The sequence below is a fragment of the Canis lupus genome, chromosome 8 (assembly GCF_003254725.2).
Source record: "Canis lupus dingo isolate Sandy chromosome 8, ASM325472v2, whole genome shotgun sequence".
Lineage (NCBI taxonomy): Eukaryota > Metazoa > Chordata > Mammalia > Carnivora > Canidae > Canis > Canis lupus.
Window position 1 is genome coordinate 32221816 of NC_064250.1, and position 19461 is coordinate 32241276.

Here is a 19461-nt window from a genome sequence, read left to right on the forward strand (position 1 = left end):
ATGTCCACTACTGAGAGCCATGTTTTAAAAAGAAAAAAGGCAAAGTAAAAACAACATTATGTACGTTCTCATTTCAATTTATATGTACCATAAAGATCTATAATAGCATGCACTGAAAAAATATCTGGATGAATATAAACCAAGCAGTGTTTATCTCTGAGGTTATAGGGATTTTTAACTGTTTTATGGCATGCACTTTGTAACTTTTATTACAGCCATGTGTTACTTTTATTATCAGAGATAACAACAATGATTCTTAAAATAAGAAAAAAAAATATTGATCAGAAAAAAAGTGCTGACACTCGTTCTTAAAAACAACTGACACCAGAGATCTTATGATGTTATTCTTGAAAAGCAAGGTGTTCCTCTAAACAGATTGGCACACCAGTGACTGAATTTGGGGAAAGTTTTTTTCTTTACTGCTTATGGGGTAAATGCCGCTGCACATGATTAAAACATTTTTTCCACGGATCAGAGAAGTGGTAGCCTACTAGCTTATTTCCTCAGATTTTAACTAGAAAAGTCCACCAGTTAAGATGCTTACATGAACACAAATTAGAAAGTGACAGGCCTCTCTTCTTTATACCTTAATGACAAGAAGGAGGAGAGTGAAGGGGAAGGAGGGTGAGGGAGGAGGAGAAGGAGGAGGAAAAGGAGGAGGAGAAAAGTATTTGGACGCTATATTTGGGGAAATGATATTCCATTTTACCTCTGTTGGAGATGCATTTTGTAAACTTTCAGCTAAAAGAAGGTGCTTGTAAACTCTTTCATATCCTCCTCTTTTCTATTTTAACTCTTTGATCACCAAGTTTCCATGAATTTGTACAACTTATTTATTTATTTATTTATTTATTTATTTATTTATTTATTTATTTATTTATGATAGGCACACAGTGAGAGAGAGAGAGGCAGAGACATAGGCAGAGGGAGAAGCAGGCTCCATGCACCGGAAGCCCGACGTGGGATTCGATCCCGGGTCTCCAGGATCACGCCCTGGGCCAAAGGCAGGCGCCAAACCGCTGCGCCACCCAGGGATCCCAGTACAACTTCTAAAACTCTGGGGTAACAGTGGAAACTATTCTGTTCTTATAGAATGGTTTATGGTGCCCTCTTTCAGATTTCCATTTCCATTCCCAGGCTGGCGCATGACCCCCACTGCTCTGAGATGAACCCAGTCAATGTGACCAGAACTGAGTTCCCTTGCAGCTAATTGCCTGTCTGGTTCAGTTTGGGAAATGAACTCCCACTCTTAGTTCAGGTGGTTAGTTCAGGGTCCTGAAAGGGGCCAAGCTGGGAATCCATTCCAGCTTTCCCATTTAGAGTGAGCAGCTATAGGCCGGGGGTGAAAAGGTTGTTCACTGTGGCTGAGAATAGTCAGCAAAACCCGCATCTCCTGTCTGCTAGTTCAGTTAGCTACCTGACTTAGAATCTTTCCATGGCTTTATAATGAAAGCTGTTCAAATGAAGATTTATGACTTTATTTTGGTGGGATGTCTCAGGTGTTTGATTTGAAGGATGAAATGCATTCTTACCTTTCTGCTCATGCATAGTCTAGTTAGTCTTCCCATTATTGTTTGGCTCAGTCTTTGCCCATCAAGCCGGGGCCTCCTTCCTGGGATAAGTCACTGCTTTAACTCTAGGGCTGCCCTCAGCCTCCTGCCCTTCTAATGCTGCTGCCTGGGCTTCCTGCATTGGCCTGGATCACAGGGCCATTGTGTCAATGCCCTTCAGTCTTCAATGTAGGAGATGAAATCTGACCTGCTCTTGGGGGTGTCTAGTCCTCCATTTCCCTGGAAACAACAGACTGTCACTTGGAACTGAGTGGCAACATCAAAGCAGGGAGGTGACAGCCAAAGCAGCCTGGGCATGAAAGGTCAGGGGCTTATGGCCTTGGGGTCTAGACTCTCAGACGCAGCAAACTGGAGGGCTCTGCACTCTGGGTCCCTTTCTAGTCATTGCTTTATGAATGTCATCAATTCAAAGAATAGGTAAGATAGTCACAATGCAATGACACTGGAAATGCCCTGAAATTATTGGGCCATTATGAAAAATCTACATACTAGAGATTTTCCCCAATTGGACAGCATCCTAAGATTCACATGATATTTCCAACACATTGTAAAACTCAAATAAAATTCTAAACCATTAATATTAAAAACATATTTTTAATCAGTCATGGTAGAGGAAAGAATGAATTCTCTCTGGGATCTCTTTAGCAAATGATATTACAACATTGTTGATTTATGAAAGGCAATCTACGAGCATGCTGCTAATATGGGTGGGGGGAAGGACTAGGGAAGCACGTCAGGCTGTTAATGAATATATTATGGTGTTTTTCTGCATGTTGTAATGTTTGTGGTATTTATCACCATCTTATATTTTTAATTGGTTTTGATTTCTTTTTCTACTCTAAATAAATATTCATCTTAGTACCAAAATCCACACTCTTTTACTTAAAGAGGGACTCCCCAAATTGCACACACATCATTCCCCCACAAAGCCTGGGTTAGCTCTTGCATGTCCCTCTTGCTCTGGTTCTAGGCTGCACATGTGTGTCCAGTAGTGGCCAGGCGTCATCAACATTATCATTATCTCCTCTGCTTCTAATTTTTCAAAGATCTATCACATCTGTGACCTTGGATCTAGTTTAGACACTATGGATGACTTGTTGCTTCTCCTAGTTACTTAAACTGTGCCTTAGTTTTCTCATCTTTAAAATGGGGATAACCCTAGTACTTACTTTGTAGGATTGCTGTGAGGGTTCAGTGAATTAATATATGTAAGGCGCTTGGCATCCTACTGGTGCAAAGCAAGCACTCTGTAAGAGGTTGCTGGCGTTTTATTTTCTTCTTTGCCTGTCCATATGCATTTTATAATATGCCATAGAGCAAGACCTCAGACTTTCTTTATCCTCTTCTCCACCTTCCCCTCAAAATAATTATATTGGGAGTTTGGGGGATGGAAGAGAGGTTAGAAGTGGTAGGATTTATAATGAAAGGCAGCAAAATCTTCATCATCTAGAAAGTCAACAGATAAAACAAAAAAATCACAAATCCAGAAATCACAATGCATATTATCTAGAAATACAGAGACAAATACCAACAGAAACAGCAGAAATATTTGAAAGCCTTGTCTCCTCAGAGACAAGGAGCAGGGTGGAACTGGAAATTACTGTTTTTATCACAAACTTTGGCTTTCTTAACTATGTACGTGTGTAACTTTGAGTTTTTTTATTTTAAATATCTTTTAAATGTTACAAACACACATATTTGGCCAAAAATACCCCTCCAAAGCATTTTTTTGGTTGGAAGAAATGTTTTTTTTTTTTTCTGATATGATAACGATGCTCTTGGTTGCTCTTTGTAGTCATTTTAATAAGAAAAATTAATAAGCAGCAAATTGCAACAAAAAGGAAGAGGGTTTGTTTAGGTAAATTATAAGTAAGCTTTCCCTGTGGAAGCCTTTGCTTAATTGGGCTGCAGCTGGTGCTAATTTATTCTCTTCACTGTATCTCATTTTGGTCTTGCATGTGTATTTGCGTGTGTTTGTGTTTTAAGCTCCACATAATTTGAGGCTTTCACTTGACGGCATGAGTTTGGATCCAACTGGAACTGCTCACGAGCAGCTTATCCTAAAGAAGAATTTACTTTTTGTGAGAGTTGTTTTGCTGCACACCTGGGAGCTACTGATTGTAATTGGAGTACAGCTGGGAGGAACTAGGCTGGCGATTGTCGTTGATCTTATTTTCCTGTTATGTTGCTGTTACGTTGTTCTCTTGGTTCATTCCTTCCCTCATCCTAATCCAGTATCAAAGGCCCTGTGTGGATGGCAGGAAGGGATGTGGTTTGCTGGGCATGGAAATCCATGTTTGAGTCTCAATCTAGAAAAGGCGGCATTCTAGGCAAAGGGTGGAGAGGCAATTGGGTTTTTTTTAGTTTGAAAAATTAAGAATACCATCTGGGCATATTTTTCTAGTGCTTACAAGTATTTCTGCTGGATCTGCTGGCCACCAACTGCATGCCATTATCATCTAACAAGTGGCATCCGTTATGCTCCCATCTCTCTGTGGCTCACAGAAAAAGCAATGAATAGAACATACTGTTGTTGATTTTTTTTCAGTCTAGGTACAAGGAGAGATTTCGTTTCATTACTGAATTTTAAGTCAAACTCACAGCCAAGATTAATCACTTAAGATTTTTACTGTTTCTTTTCCCTGTTCATATTTTACAGAGGCAATACCTAGCTTTAAAAAGAAAAAAAAAGTGGGATCCCTGGGTGGCGCAGCGGTTTAGCGCCTGCCTTTGGCCCAGGGCGCGATCCTGGAGACCCGGGATCGAATCCCACGTCAGGCTCCCGGTGCATGGAGCCTGCTTCTCCCTCTGCCTGTGTCTCTGCCTCTCTCTCTCTCTCTCTGTGTGACTATCATAAATAAATAATAAAATTTAAAAAAAAAAAAAAAAAAAAGAAAAAAAAAGTAATTAGAGCCCAACTGCCACCTGTTTTGTAAGGCAAAACTGGGGATTTTGTTTTTGAGACATTTCAAATCATATTATAAGACACTACTAAGTTATTCTCTCTGTAAGAGATGAAGTATTGAAAGTAACTGTTTAAAAACAAAGCAGTGTTGAATCTAGAAAACATTATGCTAGATGAAATATGCCAGATACAAAAGACAATTATTGTATTATTCCATTTGTATGAGGGACCTAGAATAGTAAATTCATGGAGACAGAAAGTAGGATGGCAGTTGCCAGGGGCTGGAGAAGGGAGGAATGGGGAATTACTATCTAGTGGGTACAGAGTTTCTGTTTGGGATGATGAAAAAGTTCTCGAAATGGACAGTAGTGATAGTTGCATATCATGGTGAATGTACTTAATGCCACTGAATTCTACACCTAAAAATGGTTAAGATAGTAACTTTTGTGCAATGTATATTTTGCAACAAAAAAAGCAGTATTTCCTGTATGATGCCAGTGTATTCCAAATTACATAAATAGACATATATGTTTTTGTAAAACTTAGAGATACTTATTTCTCATTGCCCTTTGGCTGAGTTTTCCATATTGTTTCTCAACAAGAATAAGCAAAGGAAATACAAGGAGAAAAATTTAACCTTATAAATTCTGCTGATTATTGGCCTAATGCATGGTTCTCTTGCAACATGGGGTTTATTACAGCCTAATCAACATTTAAGTTGAGGAATGATCAGTGGATTTCAAATTGTTCTCATTCTACCGACCCTCAGCGATTGTAGATATTAAATTTTGGATGTGCAGTAGCTCAGTGTGGTGACCACTATTCTGCCCTAATTGTAACCGGCCTCCCCAACAGCTGCAGAAAGAATTTTCACAATAGCTCAGCCAAAGGGGAGCAGTGGGAATTCTGTGGGATTAGAGCTGGAATTTGGAACTCCTGCACAGAGGCTGGGATGCAGACTATGGACATCCAAGCTGCATGTTACATAAATGTTTCCAAAGCCCAGCTAACTCTTGTCTGTGTTGCCTTATCTCAGGATCAGCTCCTTCTTGCAGTGCTAACAGTAGGCACTGCTGAAAGCACCCCTCCCACAGCAGAGGGTGGTGTCCCCCAAGGTGGGCTAGGAAGAACCGGAAGAGCACAACTCACACGCCCTACTACAGAAGTCACTCCTGTTTCAGGACTGCATTTGCTCTCTGGTGATCCACTGACTATCTAAAGATAAGCATTCAGAAGATAGATACGTTCTATACTTTTCTCCTTTTAATATATTTAAAATCATGCCCATACCCTAGAAGAATCTGTTGTTTTAATTCTTAAGATTTTCTAACTTTAGTTTAATACGTCAACGTTAATGGAGAGGAAATGAGCTACGGTGTCTTTGTATCTTGAATGGAAACTTAATTATGATGCTTTTAGCACAATGTCTGGTCATGCTAGGTGTCCCATGGCAGGAACCATGGCTGGTGCTTTTCAGTTTTCTGCATGCATGTAAATATCTCGTTCAAGGGGATAAGGTAAAGGCACCTCAGGCCATTCATAGGGTATTCTAAATAAGAGAACATTTGGAGGGGGAGGACATGTGGGTAGGGTTAAAACTCAGAACTGTGTGAAATATATTGTCCTCTAAAATAATTAGTTTTATCATCGAAACCGGTGTTAAGCAAAGACTTTTTAAATGATTGATCTACCTAGAGAAGGTGAGAGAGAAATATAGTTGTTTTCTAATGTTAAGGACAAAACATGCAAAACTTGGAAATAGGAGAAAGGATGACTACATACCCTTTGTATGTCACACTAGAGCATTTTTGATGTGCCCACCTAAGGATCAGCTAATTCTCTAGAGGTGTGCTATGCACCTTTGTTGGACCTATTACTTACTATTAATTTGCATATGTTAACTTGTAGTAAACTAAAAGCAATGCAAATGATTCTTGTGTGATGCCAATACAAATGGATTTTGCCCACAAAGAAATTATTTCTGCTTGGTAAAAAGAGATAACAACCCAAAGGTCTCGGTTTTATGGCCCTGTATAACATGAACCAATTTTGTGTGTAATTCAGTCATTTATTCCAGTGTGACTTCTTTCAGTGATTACAAATACAAATCTTATTCTCCTATATTCCTTTGAACCAATTTTGGTCCTTCATTAATGAGATAAGAAAATCTTTAGTGTGTGCTCATTTTATTTCATATAACGGTCATGTTTTTGACCTTGTGAAATTATACTTTGACAACAATCTGCTTCTCAAAGCATAAGAAGGCAAATAACCAAAGGTTAACTGATAATGCTGGTTTGAAGCCAGTATTTTCAGTAAATATCAGAGACCAGAAAGTGAGTTTCCACGAAACACCGATGTTGCTTCTTCTTCAAGATGTCTGGAATCCAGGTGGGTTTTAAGTTGCCAATAACTTGCCCAACCATTGAATTTGAGACATTCTCCATTTGCCATCTGAGGGAACGATGGGTGCGCCGGCAGGAGGAGGGGGTGCATGGGGAGAGAAAACAGAGTAGAAAGACCCTTCTGTCCAGAATTATTTTACTGATTACTTAACTACTTTATCCGGAATGAAGGGCCCGTTTGCGAAGAGTTACAAATGCAAACCCAAAAAGATATGGGCTCTGCGGTATGCTCTCAAAAACTGGAGCCCTGTTAATAATAATTCAGCTTCAAATATAATGGAAATGAACTTTTTAAAGTGGGGCAGGAATGATCAAGACTCCTTCTGTCTTGGAGGGTCATGATGAGATGCATCAATGAATGGCTTTCTGGTTGTGAAACGCAAAGCTCCTTGGGCTAGAACCTCAGAGGAAAATTAATATGAAGTGGGATAAACTGGTCTGTGTAATAAAGTACATAAGTTTTCTTGTAGCTTCCCTAGAGGGAGAAAATGTGTGGCTCCTGAGAGACTTAGGGAAAGTTAGGGGAAGAGAGGTCAGGTTCCACAAGAGAACAGACCCTAATACTGCAAAGGCAGAAACTTCCATAATGAGAATAATCTTGAAGAAAAATCGTGTCCAGTATTTGATTTACAACTTTTTCCTGATATTCTAGAATTGCCCTCAGTCCCCTCAACCATTCAATAGAAATCTGTTACCTCCAGCCTTGTGTAAGGCATGCTTCGGGGACTGTAGAAAGTGGGGCTGAGCTCACACATGAGAAGTAGTGAGAAGAGGAGGCAGTAGCCACAGAAGCTGAGGTGGCCAGGAGGAGGAACTCAGCCTGAAAGGTAACCTAGAAATCCCTAGAAATCACCTACCCAGCTCCCAAGAAACTTTAGAAATGGGGTGGGGGGGGGGCATGCTGGATTCCCTACATTTATTTGAATTTGAAAAGGGGGTTCAATTCACTTTTCTTACATAAGAGCGAATGATCCCAGAATCCTAGAGAATTTGAGAATCCAGGTAATATAAATAATACCTTAAAGTCTGGAGCGAAATGGGCCATGAAAGTGGATTGAAGTCATTAAAATCTACTCCATTGTTGTCTTGATAATTTGCAAGTCTAGCATGGTCTTGCTGGTTCAGAGCAAGGGGCAGAGTGGGATTTTTGGGAGCTAGCTCTTTAAAAAAAATAATATCTAGTACCAAAGTGCTAAGGAAAAACAAAGTACAAGACCTGGGAAGGGGCTCTTCCATCGAAAAGCCCTGAAGCTGAAGCTCTGTTTCCTGTACATCAGCCTCTGGACTCGAAGTAATTTTAAAGCAGGATTTAAGGAAATGAATGAGATGTCTATCCTATCAAGTCAACATTATATTTAGAAAAGGAAAGCTTGAATCCTATCAGAGCAGTTGAAACACAAGGGTTTATGATAGAAGGTGCCAGAGCCAAGTTCTTGTTCCAGGGCCATGATTATTTTGGCTGGTGTGGTGTTGCTCTAGAGATAATTTGCTTGGAATAAGAAGAGGCTTTGCCACACCACCATTGGCACCACAACCATCCCTCAGAAGGACACTGATTAAAAAGCCAGGCAGCAGATGGCCCTCCCAAAGAGAGGTCACCAAACAGCCACCACATGTAGGCAGGGTTTTCCAGGTAATGGCTGGATGAGCCCTCTCCCTTCTCCTCAGCTTTTAAAGCAGATTTGAGGATTTCGGGGTAATCCTTTTGTTTTCACTGTTGGCCTGAAATCCATTAGCTTGGGTGGTCCCGAATCTGTCTTGTTAAAATTTTATATTTATCTTTTAACTTGCATCAGTAATATATTTTAGGGATGTTTTCTCTCTCTCTCTATTTCTCTCTCTCTCTTTTAGTTAGAAGAGAATACGGTGCTGGCAGCAGGCTAGAAAGGAAAAAAAGGCATCCACACAGATTTTTAGGAATAAATGCCTGGAAACAGTCCAGATTTAGAAATTATATTGTTCTATTTTATAAGACTAATGAAAAATCCTAATGCCATATAGAAACATATCTGATGATCTGTATTTTGCAGAGCACATTTAGATATTTGATTTTATAAGATCTGCATACAAATCCCACAAGGTATGTAGAGTATTATTTTCCCTTTCCCTTCTCTTTTTCCAGCTACCAACCCACCCTCTCTCCTCTCCCCTGAAATGTAATGATACTAATGCTGAAATCAAGCTGGTGAGAGAGATCCTGGAACTGGCATAGCAGCCAGAGGGGCAACTCAGACAGGATCTCAGGTTTCCTGAGCCTTACTTATTCCAGTGGTATTTCCCGTTGTATCTCTAAATCAATTTTTCTCACTAATTAACTGGAGTTTCTGTCCATGCCATTATTCCTTACTCCTGCTTGACCTGACCTATGGTTCTAGTGGCTCTCCTAGTGATGATATCCTAGGGTCTGGCTCTTCAAAGAGCCAAGGACATCTCTGTTGGGCCTCCTAGGGATAATAGATAAATGAATGAATGTATGAATGAATAAATGAGCATACTGATGGGAAGGACCATGGTGGAAGATGGAAATGCTGACCTGTCTTTCTCAGGACACAGGGAGGATCTTCCTACTTCTGGAGAGCTTTGTCCATTGTGCTCACAACATTCTTTTATGCTTTTCCTTCTGTTTCCTCTAGCCACTCTTTTTTTTTTTTTTTTTTTTAATATTTTACTCATTTATTCATGAGAGACACACAGAGAGGCAAAGACATAGGCAGAGGGAGAAACCGGCTCTATGTGGGGAACCTGATGCAGAACTTGATCCCAAGACCCTGGGATCACTACTTGAGCCAAAAGCAGACACTAGGCCACTGAGGCACCCAGGTCCCCCTGGCCACTCCTTTTGTCTTGTGTCTTCCATCCTTCTCCACCTGGCCGCTAACTGTGGGAACTCCTTCAGGCTGACCTCAGGCCCCATTTCTTTTCCTAGTCTCTCTCCCTAAATGGGTTCAACATTGCCCTCTCCTTCAAACATCATCTACAGGCCAATAACTCCCAAATCCATTTCTACTGCAGACCTCTCTGAGGTCTGATCCTTAAACCAACCGTTTATTTAATATCTCTACTAGGATGTGCCAAATTCCCAACCCACTCCAGATAGAACCCATGACTTTCTGTCCTTCCCCAAACTGGATTTCCTGCAAGACTTCCTATTTACCACTTCTAACTGCACAAGTCAGAAATCTGAACATCATCCTTAAAACCCTCTGTCCCTCACCCTCTAGAATGTATGCACTGCCAAGTCCTACTGGTTTTGCCTGCTGAGTACCTGGTGGCTTTAACAGCTTCCCTCCACTCCATCAGCACCTCCCCAGTCTAAGCTTCTGTCATCTCTCATGTGGACTGCAATACATAGCCTCCACCTGTTCCCCTGAAATCTCCTCCTATTCTTCTTTTACTCATTATTTACACTAGAGGCTCTTCAGATCACTCATTTGATCTACTGTGCATCACTGCACCACCCCTCACTCCATGCTGCCACCACACTGGCTGTGTTTAGTTCCCATCATTAAGCCATACTCCCCACTCCACTCTTGCCTCCTTCTCCTCCCCGCCCCCTCCCCAAGCCACCACTACCACGAGGCCCGTTCTCCTGGTAATCTCTATGCCTGAGAATGCCTCACCCCCAATACACATGCATATGTGCAACTACCTACCTACCGCCTACTTATCCTTCTGGCCTTGTCTCCAGTATCATTTCCTCAAACTCAAGTGGTATTTCTTTGCTAGACACTCACATAGAATTATGTTCTGGATACATGCATCTCAGATTTGTAATTACATCCATTTCAGTCAACAACCACTTAATAACTACCTGTTTTGTTCCAGACACTGTTCTAGGCACTAGAGATCCACCAGGGAACTAGACTGAGAAAAATCCCTGCTCTCGTGGAGCTTTCATCCTATGGTAATCATATTCCTACTGGGTGTGTTCAGTGGGAGCTAGGACTGCGTCTGTTCTTGCTGACAGGCATCATCAGCCCTCAGCACAGTGCCAGCTCCTACCAGGTTCTCAAACATTTGGGAAATTAATGATATTTACATTTGTAAATTCACAAATGAATGAATAAATGTAATTTTAATATCATAACTTGGCTTATATTGAACTTGTGATATTTTAAATATTTAATAAATATTGTGGTACACGATCAGGAAATGAAGTCCATATGCAATTGCCAAGACAATCTTTCTCCCAGTTAATCATTAACCTTTGGAAGACCTGAACAGCCATTCCCTTCTCCCCTAGTGGTTGAAAAGTGACTTCTGAAGAACTAGCTGAGCTTTGCTGCCATCTTTTGCCCAAAGTTAATACCACAGAGATGAAAATCCCATCCCATTGTATGTTGGGTTCTGAGGCACCAAATAGAACTCAATCCCTGCACTGCGTTCTATCTCTGTCTAAAAATCCAAAAACATGTTGCCAGTGAAGAGGAAATCATGGCCACACTCAGTGCTTACCATAGCTTTATTTATGTGTTTGTTTGCATAGCTGTCTCCTATTTTTTCCCTCCCACATCCTCACATTCCTCACCATGGGAAATGCTTCAAAAGTGTGTGTGTGTGTGTAATGTGAACATTTATGTAAACAGTAAACAAACAGCTGTTTTATATCAGAATTGGTGGGGTTGGGGATCCCTGGGTGGCTCAGTTGTTTAGCGCCTGCCTTTGGCCCGGGGTGTGATCCTGGAGCCCCGGGATGGAGTCCCATATGGGTGCTTCCTGCACGGAGCCTGCTTCTCCCTCTGCCTGTGTCTCTCATGAATAAATAAATGAAATCTTAAAAAAAAAAAAAGAATTGGTGGGGCACAGACACTCAATAAACATTGCTATTATTAACATTATCGTTATTATAAAGATCCTTCCTCTGCAAAGCAGATGAGCTAAAGAAGACTTCTGTTCTGCTGTGAATTCTTCCAAGCATGAGAAAACCCACACCAAACTCAGTGTAAGATTTTCTTTTTCTTTCTCTCTCCTGGAAAACCCATTAAAACTTCTGTTTCTATCTCAACCCTTTAAACTGACTATATATATCATCATATGTTGTATATTTAACATATATAATATATATCAAATTTACTTAATATAAATAAATATAAATATTTAAACTTGAACACCAATAAAAAATAAATTTATTTTAAAAGACTTCATATAATACATGGATATATATATATAATTTAAGTGCTTCTTTTTTTGTCTCTCCAATAAAAATAGAAACTTCTGGTTGCAGAGGAATTGTGTTTTACACTTGGGATCTCCCGCAATTCTGAATAAAGTGTTATGGATTATATTAAGGCCTCTTTTCTGAAATGAAGGATGCCAAGGAATATTTTGTTTTGTTTTGATATATTTTGTATGAATACTATAGTAAGAACATTATGACAGGTTCTCAGAAAACTAAGGCATCACATTTTTAAATACATAGTTTCAGATTATGTTCCTTTGGAAATTTTACAAATTTGAAAATATGTCCTCTCTGACATAACTGTACTGCCAGGGAGTCTCTGTATATTTGAAACTGGAAATAGAAAATAAGAAGCAAGGATCAATACAGAGTCCACATCTTTAAGCAAAGAAAAATGGAGAAATAAAAAATTTCGGATTGTCCCCTGAGGAAAAGTCAAGAAGGATGTCACACATAGATATTTGAGCAACAGGTAGACTCCTTAACGGAACAGATATTCTTTGGAATCTCTGAAGAACATCTTTAGCAGAACTGGTTTCAGGTAAGTGAAGGTTTTGGATAATCCAAGAAAACAAAATCCATGAAGTGAAGAGCTTTAGCCCTCTGAGCATGACTGGGAATTGATGTGGCTGAAGGAGAAACCACTTCATTTCACATACATGCCTTGTACATATTAGAGTGTCAACAAATGTCTACTGAATTAAAGAGGACCGGGGCGCCTATGGCTCAGTGGTTGAGCATCTGTCTCTGGCTCAGGTCGTGATCCCGGGGTCCTGGGATGGAATCCCACATCAGGCTTCCCTGCAGGGAGCCTGCTTCTCCCTCTGGCTGTGTCTCTGCCTCTCTGTGTGTGTCTCTCATGAATAAATAAATAAAATCTTTTTAAAAAATTAAATTAAAGAGGACCTTGATTAGCTATAACACCTTTCCTTACTCTTCACTATAGTTCAGCTCATGGTACCTTAGTGACTCTAAACACCCAACTTTAAATGTATAGTTTTAAGCAATTCGTTCCAAATAGGGATATCAAGAAAAATGATGTTTTGAAGTGTAGTCTGCTATACAACTAGGAAAACTAGGGTTAGTGAACTGAAATCTGAATGATTTTATGTTTAGAAGCTATGTAACATGTGCTTTTTACAAGTCTTACAAAAATCATGGCTCATTTTCATTTTTGCACAGAAACAGTCTCAAATTTGGATGCTGTCTGTAGTCCTTAACATGGGTGGCCTGGTTCAATAGAGATGGAGCAGCTTTGCTTTAGGGAAAATTTTCCAGTCCCAACTGAACACATTCTTAAAACCCAGAGCATTGCAGACCTCTTTGTTTTCCCTGCCTCCCACCTGAAAGAAGATACCTGCCAGCAATTTCCTGTACTGACAGATTAGGAATGAAGCCTCTGAGCTCAAGGGCAAATGGGAGAACTGGCTGGATTGGGCTGGTCATTTGGGAGGACTAATGGCTACAAAGCACCTGCTGAAGATATCACCTGGTTATTTAAAAACCTTTGTGTAGTTCAATGAGCCAAATGGGAGTTCTCTGCAGAGGACAAGGAACTATTCATTTCTCTCAGGTTTAACTTTTCAAAAGAGCCCCTTTCAGAAGAGGGCCCCTCTATTTTGAGAGCACTAAATCCTCTTGGTGACTTTGGTGAAAGAGACATGAACTAACTGATGAAGCAAATGTGTTTCAGATGGAAAATAACGGCTCTTGGAATGGAATGCCTGGTAAACATCTGGTGTCCTTTTATCTTGAATGAACATCAGTCTCCCTTAGTTAATAGATTACACCTGTTGACCAACCAAAACTCTCCCTACATCCGAATGAAGGTATAGGGAAAATACTGATGTCGAGGTCCTATCCCTCCAGAGATCCTGATGTAATCTTTTGGGTTTGGCCTGCGCTTGGGGAATAATTTTTGAAAGTTCCCAGGTGATTTTAATATGCAGCCAAGATTGACAACCCCTGTGTAAACAGAAGGAGACTCTGGTGGATTTGGGGATATAATTTACTCATGCAACAAAAATTAAAATCAGCTAAATAGAGATATGAATTGCTTATACGATTTTTGTCATGTATTTAAAAATTTTAGGGCACCTGGGTTGCTCAGTGGTTGAGCATCTCCCTTCAGCTCAGGTTGTGATCCCAGAGTCCTGGGATTGAGTCCTGTATTGGGCTCCCTGTGGAGAGCCTGCTTCTCCCTCTGCTTATGTCTCTGCCTCACTCTGTGTCTCTTATGAATAAATAAATAAAATATTTTTTAAAAGATTTTAAAATTTTAAAATTATTTTGTTTATATTGTTTTTAAATTATTTTTATCACTTTTAGACAACTTTCTTTTGGACTTATTGAGCTCTTATCAGTATTACAAACACATCATGAGGTAAATGATCTCTTGTCCATTGTGTCAGGGATGAGCAATTATTAATAAACAAAAATAAGATTAATCTATATATTGCTCACATACCTATACATGCCATCCTTTCAGACTTTTCCTCAGGGGACAACCCTATAATGGATTACCTGCTATTGAGGGCAATCTGGGGTGGCCAGATTGAATTTTACACTTCATTTTTCCTTCTCTCAAAGATTTGTATACATATTTCAATTCAACTGGACATTATTAATATCAGTAGACATGTATTAAACTGTATTTACCTACTTCTTATTCATTATATAGGAGAAGACAGAGTCTGCTGAACTTTTCTTGATACACAATTGTTACCCATTCTTGTCCAATTTAAGAAATGTTCCTTTTTGGCACTTTGTTTTCACACATTGTTGAGACATATAACTTCCAAAGAGAAAATTAATGGCTTTCTGGCATCCTATCACATGACACATTCTGTCCATTTCCTGGACTTCGCACTTGAAAAGGAGTACAGTGAGTTTTGAAGCAATTATCTGCCACATTAGAGGAGCCCTAATAGAGCCATTGGCTTTTGGCAAGTGATTCTGGAGCTCAGTTTTCCCATTTGAAAATGAGAGAGGTACATTCTAATAGGTCTTCAAGTTCCCAAGATCTTTGGAATGGTTCTTCCCAATTCCCCCTAGTGGATAGATGCCTCTATTCCATGAAGAGTTTAGGAATCACAGTCCCTTGGAGAAGAGGTGAGATTTGGGGAAAGAGGAAAGGTAGGGAGTGAGTTAAAATTGTATTATGAGTACAGAAAACAGTTTATAGTGTTCATCTCCAGATAGAAAATTGTGAGGCATTTACTTTAAATTTTTCTGTTTCTACCTTTTTTATCTTAATATATGTTATTTTTATAATCAGATAAAATGTAATTTATAATTAAATATATTAGGGGGAACTGGGTGGCATAGTCAGTTAAGCATCTGACTCTTGGTTTCAACTCAGGTCACTATCTCAGGGTCATGAGACCATGCCTCAGGCTCTGTGCTCAGTGGGGAGTCTACTTAAGACTCTCTCTCTCTCTCTCCCTCTGCCCCTCCCCTCTGCTCTCTCTTCTCTCTCAAATATATAAATGAATCTTTTTTAAAAAATAAATTGAATAGGGGATCCCTGGGTGGCTCAGCGGTTTAGTGCCTGCCTTTGGCCCAGGGTGCGATCCTGGAGTCCTGGGATCGAGTCCCGCGTCAGGCTCCCAGCATGGAGCCTGCTTCTCCCTCCTCCTGTGTCTCTGCCTCTCTCTCTCTCTCTCTCTCTATGTCTATCATAAAATAAATAAATAAATAAATCTTAAAAAAAAAACAAATTGAATATATTAGTAAATTCACAAGAAGAAAGGAAGGAAGGAAAGAAGGAAGGAAGGATTGGAATAGATGAACTCTACTATTTCTCCTTGATTGTAAAAATAAATCTTACACTGTATGCATCCTGTGATTAGGCTAGAACAGACAAAATGGTCACAGAATTTTAGGCCTAGCCTCCAAAATTTTATGCCAAAAAAAAAAAAAAATTCTGAATTTGGAGAGAGGATGTTGTTTTCTCTGGGCCAAGAACATTAATCACCAAAATGCTTGGCAGGCGCAGGGCTGGTGTCTGCCCACTGGCACTGTTTGGGCTTGGTATACCATCTGATGATAGCCCTAAAACAAAATAAAAGAAGATGTTCATTAAAATAATAATAATAACAGTAGTAGTAGTAATAGTAATTTTAGAATATAATAAGAACAGTGGCTGCATTGGGAAGTTTTTTTATCTTCTCTATTGCTTTTCCATTTGTTTTGGGTGTGTAAGAAAGGGTATGTGTGGTTACGCTTCTTCTGTTCTTAGATGTAATTGGGAATGATGTCAGCCTCACGTACTAGACTTTTTAGTCCTTTTTCTCCTCTGTCAGTAGCATCAATTCCAAGCTAGGTCATCTTGACTGACATTAGGATTTCTATTCCCAAGGATTCGGAAGAGAGGTGTAAACTTCAGTTCCCCTGGCCATACGAGCCAGTGGAGGACAGCAAATAAAGACATGGCTACCAATCGTAATAGATGTCGGCCCCATCTGTCTTCACATTAAGACCACTAGGTCTCCAAAATGCTAATTCCCCACCCCCACCAAATATTCCTCCATTCCTTTTCAGAATCTACCACCTCATGTGCTTGCTTAGGAACCAGTTACAATTTTCTGGTTATTGCGTGTTCATAGTCACTCCCTCTGACTCCTGCCATAGCTATGCCACAGCTGCTCCTTCCCATGCCCAACGGGCGCCATTCACACAGAATACCATGGAGTTGTGCATGTGCAGAGTAGCCCTGGCTGCTCTCATACTTGTAGGTCCTTTTTCCAGTGGGACCCTACACTGGCTCACTGAGCTCACTGCAGTTTCTCCTGCTCCTGTTAAAATAAGTAAGGTATATGGCCCCTATGTGTAGGCAGTAGGTGGTTCTGATGGTGGCTGCCAATCCCTGTACTTCATTCTCTTGGTCATGGGGTTTGGATCAGGATGTGGGCACGTGAGCCATGCTGGGCCAGTCAGAATTCTTCTCTAGGATTCTTGGAATTGGACCTGAAGTCAGGACACCCTTTTCATCTCGAATGGCAAAGTTGGATAGATGTGAGCCAAGGAAGTAACGGAAACCATGGGTCTAGCACCAAGGAGAAAACTGATTTGTGGTAGGAGAAAATGAAGCTGTCACTCAGAGAGAGGCAAGGACAGAATGTGAGGGAAGAGTCTCGATGATGTTTATTTTCTCGAGTCATTTCAATACCATTTTCCTTTCTAGTTATGTGAGCCAATACATTTTCTATCTGGTCTAAGCTCTTTGAGTTGAAGTTTTTGTACCGGGTAACCCAAACACTTTACTAACTAATAATGCACTTATTCCTCCCTTGTTTCCTCTCTCTCCCCCTTTCCAAAATGGTGTAAAGGTATTTACTCCAACACCCCTGAGAAAAGGAGCCAATTTTCTCTGGAAATCAGTGACTTGCCAGAGTCAATTAATCCCACATTTAACATAAAGAGCCATGTAAAGTGCTTAGAATAGTGCCAGGTGTATAATAAGCACTAACTGTTTGTTATTAATATTGTCGGTAGTAGTCTTAGCTGTATTAGTAGCCAGAATGGATCCAGCAGTACTTGGTGGTATAATGTGAGGATGCCAAAAATTCCTTCCAAATTAAGAGGACTTGGTTATGGTTTTCTCCCCAAAAGCATATAAAATGGTATGAATGGTATAAATCTATTCATTGTTTCCCACTTGCTTATTTTTTATCCCACACTTTAGAAATTATTCAACCACTGACCTGCTTTTGTAGTATGGCATATTTAGTTTCTCCTTGCCTGGAAAGCCAGTGATCCATCCTGTCCCTGGCATCACTTTGTATAACAATTGCTTCAATTGCCCATTCTCATTTTCAGTCACACTGCTACTCTGGGAGGAATATGAAAATGAAAAGACTACTCTGTCTTATATTTCTCAGCCACTCCTGCCCTCCTCATTCTATAGAATGTGTTCTCTTTTCTGCTAATATACCAATCAAGAGTCAGGATTAATGGAAGTCTGTATTTCCAGCCCATTAATTGTAGACTATGCTCAAGGTGGATGAAGTTTAAACCAGAAAAAAGTGTCAATACCTGGCAATAATTTAATACTACCTAGTGCTGTAGGTGAATGTTCAATATAGTCAATCCAATGGTTGATAGTGGCCCACATCCCTTTGGGCTCTGTCCTCTGAACAAAGGTGGATTTGTCTTTTGTTGTTGGCTATCTGAGCAATTCCAGGAGACATAAACGTTTTTCTGTGATGTCAAAGGAATACATCGTGGTAGAACCCAATATTTCATAGTTCATGGTCTCTCAGGGTCTACTCATCTTGTGGATTCCAGTTACTACCTTTAAAACGCTCACTAATAGATCTTTCTTAATGTTCCAATCATCACTCCCTTTCTCACCCATTTGTAACACATAGGCATCAACCTAAGCAAGCCATTTCAGATTTGGGATCTGGGATCTGAAAGCCCAAAGCGTTTTCTTGTCCTTGAGTTATGGTATTTTAATGCTTGCCAGATAAAACAAGTTCTACCCCAAGAGCTTATACAAGGTCTTTGCTACTAGCTAAGAGTTTACATAAATACACAGTAATATGAGAGTTCTTGTGTTGAGAGGTGTAGAAAAGTCAAACAAAATACTTTCTACTTAATCCATCGAATAGGACTTATGCTTGTCCTCCATCAGAGCTTTATGGTGGTTGAGTATATGGTCACAGCCTTCCATAATCCTTCTAATTGGGCAGTGCTCAGTAAACTAAACTTGTCCATAGTCATGTTCTTTTGAATTCATGTACTCATACTCACAAATCCCTAATACTTAATAATACCTAACAATATGGTGAGGATAGTTGGGGCTCCAGGCCACAGCTATCAATTATGGATCCTATGGACCATTATCAATTCACTTCCTTTGATATATTCCTTACTATACCATTATGATCTAATTGGTAGTATTTTTTGTGCTTTCCCTCTAACATCTATATATCTTTCAAATTTTATACAAGACAGTTTTGAATTTCTTTTTATAAAAGGTTTTTTTTATTTATTCATTAGAGACACAGAGAGGCAGAGACGTAGGCAGAAGGAGAAGCAGGCTCCCTGCAGGGACCCCAATGCAAGACTGGATCCCAGTATCCTGGTTTCACAGCTGGAACCAAAGGCAGACACTCAACCACTGAGCCACCCAGGTGCCCTCTAGTTTTGAATTTCTAATCTTAGAATTATTTTTGATGTACTTCTATAGGAGATGCCATCTTAACCAGTGATCAATAGCAGACAACTAATGGTCTTTCAAAAGGGAAGTAATAGGCTGCTGCTTTAGGTAATCATTGAGTTCTAAAGTCCCACGGCTAATGTTCCTCTTGATTCTGTCAGAGTCTCATAGGTCCTTGTTGTGAAGACTATCAAAATTATGAAATCCATAAGCTTAAAAGACCCAGTGGTGGCATC